This window comes from Solanum tuberosum, unplaced genomic scaffold (assembly GCF_000226075.1).
Source record: "Solanum tuberosum cultivar DM 1-3 516 R44 unplaced genomic scaffold, SolTub_3.0 scf00024, whole genome shotgun sequence".
Taxonomy (NCBI): domain Eukaryota; kingdom Viridiplantae; phylum Streptophyta; class Magnoliopsida; order Solanales; family Solanaceae; genus Solanum; species Solanum tuberosum.
Window position 1 is genome coordinate 864,782 of NW_006238950.1, and position 7,311 is coordinate 872,092.

The following is a 7,311-nucleotide window of genomic DNA, read 5'->3' on the forward strand; positions in this document are numbered from 1 at the left end:
AACGAGATTTAGTTCACCAAGCTATGGAGAAGGTGAAAGTGATTCAAGAAAGGTTGAAAACAACACAGAGTCGTCAAAAATCATACACTGATGTTAGGAGAAGGGCATTAGAGTTCGAAGTAGATGATTGGGTATATTTGAAAGTTTCACCCATGAAGGGTGTTATGAGGTTTGGTAAGAAGGGGAAGCTTAGCCCCCGGTATATTGGACCTTATCGCATAGCCAAGAGGATTGGCAATGTAGCTTATGAGTTGGAGCTGCCACTGGAATTAGCAGTGGTTCATCTGGTATTTCATATCTCCATGTTAAAGAAGTGCATGGGCGATCCTTCATTGAACATACCAACTGAAATATTGAGATCAAGGATGGCTTATCTTATGAGGAGATTCCTGTTCAGATTCTAGATCGCCAAGTTCGCAAGTTGAGAACTAGCATCAGTCAAGGTCCTTTGGAGGAACCAATTTGTTGAAGAAGCTACTTGGGAAGCTGAAGAGGACATGAAGAAGAGATATCCACATCTCTTTGAATCCGAAGAAAGTGCAGATCAAGGTACTAATTTTCTTCTTAGTGCTCTCTAATTTATGAATGAGCATGTTGTTTGTTTGCATTTGCTTGTTAGCTGTTTGAGTTTGATGTTGCACCCTAAGCCTAGTAAGAGTAATCTCATTCGAGGACGAATGTTCCCAAGGGGGAGATATTGGAACACCTCGCAACTAGAAAGAACTACAAAAAAGTTTAAAACCTGGAAATAGTCATTTTTGGAAAGTATAAGGAAATCTGGAAAATTTTAAGTTAAAGTGAGGTTTTGGTCAACTTCAAACAACCATAACTCCTAGCTCATGATGGTTTAGGTGTAGTTCCAGATATGGTTGGAAAGCTCTTAGAATGATCTTTCCAACGCAGCCAAGTTTGCACGATTCCGAGTTTGGAGAAGTGAGTTATGCCTTTTGGAAGTTGGGTTGTTGGTTTAAGGAAAGTCCAAATCCGGATTTTTGAAGGGTAGTTTGGTCTTTTCCTTACCCTTTTATTTTAATTCATTTTAGTGAATTAATTAAGGGTCTAAACTGAACTTGGTCAGTTTTACGCTTTTGGAAAAGAGTTAGGGTTTTAGAGAAGAGGAGAAAAGAGAAGGAGAAGCAAGGAAATCGTCAAGATCGTCGAGTTTAGCTTGTGGATTTTGTCGGGGGTGATCCCTACAAGGTATGTGAGATCACATAGCATTAGGTTAGTTCACCCACGCGCCAAGCATGTTTAATTCAACGTATTTTCATCCTAAAATGATTGAGAATTAGATGTTCTTGATAGTTGTTCTTGAATTGATTTTGTTCTTGAGTATGAGTTGGGATTAAGGAGTTTCTTGATGTTAAGGCGTTGTTTCCTTGAGTTTTTTGGGTTAGAATTTGTGTATATGATTTGGGTACATGAATCTAAAGTGAATTTGAGAAAAAGAATCGGATTAAAACGATTTAGGGCCAGAAAACGCAATCAAAAGTTTGTCTAAATTTTGTCTGAGGAACATGTCGCGTGACGCCCCCCCATAGCGCCAGGATGCTTGGGCGGCGCGCCTACAGTGCACCCAAAATGAGCCCCAGTAATTTGGACCTGGCGCGGCGCGCCAGAGAAGAAGTTCTTTTAAAAACACATGAGCTAAGTATATTTTGGGAGTAGTATTGACCACCGATATGGGGACGCGACTTCATATTAACTCAAGCCCCCATAAACCATGTAGCCATCATGGGCAGAAAAAGGACCATACTTTTTAGATGATTCCTTAGTGCTTTTTTTGCATAAACTAGGGGATCCACTTAGTAGTTCAGGTTCTATACCGATGTCAAGGTATAGGACGGTCCTTGGCAATGTGAGGTAAAACGTTGTACCATCACTTAGTCTCATAGTGATGGTTGTTGGTTAGAGAAACTCCCAACAAAAAGTTATTGTATTTTTATATACATCAGTTTATTATATTTTTACATACATTTTCAGAGTTATGTTGTATCCTTGTATATACACAGAGTTGACATCATGTTTTTAAACAACTTTTCTTTATTTCGCACTTGTTTTAAACTGTTTTATATTGAAATGAGTTCAGTTAAGTATTCATGAGTTGGGAAGAGCCAAGGTAAGTGGTTCTTTTAGATTCCCTTTCAAGCCAATGTTGTTTTAGCATTCTAACTCGCATACTCGTACATTCAATGTACTGATGCCAGTTGGCCTGCATCGTCTTATGATGCAGATGCAGGTAATCAGGATCAGTATCTAGCGCCTCCTTGATCCAGCTTGAGCATTCAGAGTCTGTTGGTGAGCCTCCTTGCATTCCGGAGGACTCTTTTATTCGCTTTCTAGTCTAGTTCATTAGGATGTTGTGGGGTTTGTCCCAACATCCATCACTGTTGTTTTAGAGGCTTTATAGACAGTTAGTAGTTCAATTGTCTTTACATTATCGTTCAGATGTTGTTTAAAGATTGAGTTACCATTTTGGCTAAACTATTATTTCTTAAGTTATGCATGAGCTATATTTTCTTATTCTTAAGTCTTTCACTGAGTAAGTAGGCCAGGCCAAGGGTTCGCTTAGGGCCAGCAATAGTTCTCAAGTGCCAGCCACGCCCAAGGTGTAGGCTCGGGGCATGACAGTAATGCAGATCTGCTATTGGATGGTTTGAAGTTGGTGAAGCTGGGTTGATAGGACCATACTTAGTTCATCATGGAAAAAGTGAAGGTTATTCAAGTGAGATTGAAAATAGCGCAGAGTCGTCAAAAATCATATACTGATGTTAGAAGAAGTGACTTAGAGTTTGAAGTAGATGATTGGGTTTACTTGAAAGTTTCACCCATGAAGGGTGTTATAAGATTTGGTAAGAAGGGGAAGCTTAGTCCCTGATGTATTGGTTCTTACAGAATATCCAAAAGGATCGGTAACGTGGCTAATGAGTTGGAGCTACCGCAAGAGTTGGCAGCGGTCCATCCAGTATTTCACATTTCTATGTAAAAAAAGTGTATTGGTATTAAGGATAGCTTATCCTATGAGGATATTCTTGTTCAGATTCTAAACCGCCAGGTTCGCAAGTTGAGAAACAAGGAAGTAGCATCAATCAAGGATCTATGGAGAAATTAGTTTGTTGAGGAAGCTACATGAGAAGCGGAGGAGTACATGAAGAAGAGGTACCCACATCTCTTTGAGTCCGGAGAAATTCCAAATTAAGGTATTAATCCTTTCTTGGCATTTGTTTTAAGTTGACATGTTGTGTTATATATTGCTTGTTAGGTGGTTGAGCTAAATGTTAGATGTTACACCCTTAGCCTAATCTGAGTGATCCCATTCGAAGACGAATGATCCCAAGGGGGAGATATTGTAACATCCCTCCTTAGAAAGAACTAGAATTAGAAATAGTTATTTTTGGAAAGAATAAAAATCTGAAAATTTGGCAAGTTATGTTAAGCGTGAGTTTTGGGTCAACTTCAAATGACCATAACTTTTAGTACAAGGTGATTTAGGTGGGCTATAAGGTATCAAATAAAATGTCTTGGAATCCTCTTTAAAACGGCACCGGGTTTGCTAATTTTCGAGCTCGTATGAGAGAGATACGTTTGAAGTCGGGTTATCCGGATAAGGAAAGTCACCCGGATTTAAGAGGAGTATTTTGGTCTTTTCCTTACCCAATTAAGTTATTTCATTTTTAGTAATTAATTAGGGGTCTAAACTGATTTGGTTCAGTTTATGAAATCCAAATTAATGCTTAGGGTTTCAGAATAGTTCAAGAAGAGGAGAAAAGGAGAAAGGTCAAGGCGTTCTTGGAGTTTTCTTGCGAAATCAAAGATCGTTTCGCCAAGGGTTGATCCCTAAAGAGGTATGTGAGTTCACATAGGATTGAGTTCATTCACCCAAATGCCAATCATGTTTATTTCAGTGTTAAATTCATTCTAGAAAGCTGAAGGTTTGATGTTCTTGAATTGTGTTCTTGAAATTGGCTTTCATTCTTGAGTTAAGATGAGATTGATGAGTTCTTGAGGAAATCGTGTTGATTTTAAAGTTTGTGTTTGATTAGATTCTTGTGTACATGTATTGAGTATCTGAATCTAAAGGTAAATTGAGAAAACGAATCGAATCTAGTCGAGTTTAGATTAGAAAACGAGTTGAAAAATTCATCGGAACTACCTGGGAGGGGCTGGCGCGGCGCGCCCTAGATGCGCCAGAGGGGCTGGGGTGGCGCGCAAGCAGTGCACCAGAATTGAGCCTTGGAACTTTAGGGGCTGGTGCCCCGCGCCAGTTATGCGCCCGAGACGTCTGCCCTCACTGGTTTTTCGTCTGTTTTGCCCGTCTGAGTCCTTTTAAAGTGTACTAACACTTCCTATCAATTCTAACTACTCTATATGACTTCTAAACATCTAGAAATCATCTGTAAACATGAATCATAACCTTGAATCCATAAATTCAAATTCAAGGAAAAGGTAAGAGTTAAGTTTTGAGAGTTCTTCGAGTCTTTTCAAAATGTCTTTCACAATTGTTTTAAACTTGTTTTAAAGACTTAAGCATTGAGTTTGAGAAAGAGTAGAGCCAAGTTCATTTCTTCAAAAGGATATATGGGAACTAAGTATTACCAAAGAGTAAATGTTTTCACATTTAAGATGAGAGGAAACACCGATTTCCAAAAGAGTTTTCATGAGCAATTTAGTACCATCTCTTTTAAGAGAAAGATCTTTTGAGTAATAATCTCAAACCACAGAGGAGTTATGTTTTTAAACATATGGACTAGTTACATTTTGGGAGTAGTATTGAGCATCGTATGGGGATGAGTTCAGATAACTCAAGTCTCCATAAACCATGTAGCCACCATGGGTAGAAAAGGGTCATAGTTTTTAGATGATTCCTTAATGCTTTCTAGCATGGACTAGTGGATCCACTTAGTTATAGGTTCTATACCGCGACAAAGTATAGGAAGACCCTGGTAGTGTGAGGCAAACCGTTGTATCATCACATAGCTCATAGTGATGGTTGTCGGTTAGAGAATCTCCCACTAGATTTACTTGTATTTTCTATATACAAACTAAGTTATTATTGTGTTTTCAATTTAGTGAGTTGCTATCTACATGTTTTAAAAGCTTTCTTTATATTGCAATTCTATTTCTTCCTTATAATGATATAATGAAATGAGTTGAGTTGAGTTGAGTTAAGATGAAGTTTTCTTCAGTTCCATTTCAAGCTTATGTCTTGTTTTAGAACTCCCTCTGCATGTGCGTACATTCCATGTACTGACGACATTTGTCCTGCATCATTTTATGATACATATACATGTAATCAGGATCGGCATCCAGCGCTTCATGGATCCAATTGAGCATTTCAAAGTCATTTAGTGAGACTCCTTCCTTTTTAGAGGATTCCTTTTATATTTGCTTTGTCATTTCAATTGTTAGGATGATTGGGGGTCTTGTCCCGACACCCCTCATAGTACTAGAGGCTTCATAGACATCTAGTTATAGTTCATTAGTCTTTTCATTTTCATTCAATTTATGTTGAGACTTGAGTTGCCTTATTGGCCAGTTGAGGATAGACAAATTCTATGGGAGGATATATATCAGATGACAACAACTATTGATAGCCCTTGGTTAATTGGTGGAGACTTTAATGTAGTCTTGAATGTTGATGAAAATATTAGTGGACTGCATGTTCAAAATGTTGATTATGAAGACTTTAAGACATGTATTCAGAGTTGTGATTTATCAGAGATTCAATTCAAAGGCAGCCCTTTCACCTGGTGGAATGGAAGAGTTGGAAATGATTGTATTTTTGAAAGATTAGATAGGATTCTCTCTAATCAGCACATGCATCTCTATTTTGATTTCATGGAAATTGAACATCGTGCAAGTACAAGGTCAGATCATGCCCCTATGTTATTGACCATGGAAGAGATGATGAATAGATATAGGAAACCATTCAGGTTTCTTAAGTTCTGGACTGATCATGATCAATTTATTGAGGTAGTGAGACATAATTGGTGTATCGATGTGTCCCAAAATCCATTTTTTCTTTTTAAAGAAAACATTAAAAGGGTCAAATCTGCTTTGACCAAATAGAGAAAGGAAGTTTATGGTGATATTTTTCAACAGCTACTAATCAGGGAAGATATTGTCAAAATCAAAGAAAAACTATTTGAGGAAGCTCCTAATTTTGAAAATAGAGAAGTATTGCATAAAGCCCAGGCTGAGTATAAAAAAGTACTTACATTTTGAGGAGGTTTTTTGGCAACAGAAAGTTGGGTATGACTGGTTTGAAAATAGATATAGTAATACTAGATTTTTTCATAGCATTGTTAATGGTAGAAGGAAAAAACTGCAACTAAATAGAAATCAAAATAGACAAGGGGAGTGGTTGGTGGATGAAAGTGAGATAGCTGCTAAAGTTGTTCAATTCTATGAGGACCAGTTTCACCAAGATAGAGATGCTACATCATTTTCGTTGTTGAGACATATTCCTACTCTTGTTACAGAGGACGAGAATATTGATTTGTGTAAAGAGCCTGATATGGAGGAAGTAAAGAGAGTTGTTTTCAATTTGAAAGGAAATAGTGTTGGAGGTCCTGATGGCTTAAATTGCAATTTTTATCAATGTTACTGGGAGATTGTAGGACAAGATATTGTCAAAATAGTTCAAGAATTCTTTGTTGGTAATACTCTCCCTAAGTCTATTACTCATACTAACTTGGTCTTATTGCCCCAAAAGAGACCAAGTTAACACCTTTGCAGACTTGAGGCCAATAAGTTTGGGTAATTTTATCAACAAAATTCTATCTAGAGTTGTTCATGACAGATTAAAAGGTATTTTACCTAAACTTATCTCTGTAAATCAATCTGGCTTTATGAAAGGTAGAAGCATTATTGAAAATGTTCTCCTAACACAAGAGATTGTCACAGACATCAGGGAAAGGGGTAAGCCTTCTAATGTTGTAATTAATGTTGATATGGAAAAGGCTTATGATAGAGTATCTTGGTTCTTTATGATGAAAGTGTTAAAGAAGATGGGTTTTTCTGAATAGGTGGTGGATTAAATATGGAGGTTGCTTGCAAACAATTAGTATTCAATGCTTATAGATGGGCAGTCACATGGGTTCTTTCACTCTACTATAGGGGTGAACCAAGGTGATCCACTATCCCTGCCCTATTTATTCTATCTGTTGAAGTTTTATCTTGGTCTTTAAACTCTTTATTTGAGGATGATCTATTTTAGGGGTATGGGATGCCAAAATAGAGTACCAATATAAACCATCTTACTTATGTAGATGATACTATTATTTTTGCATCTACTAATAGATACTCACT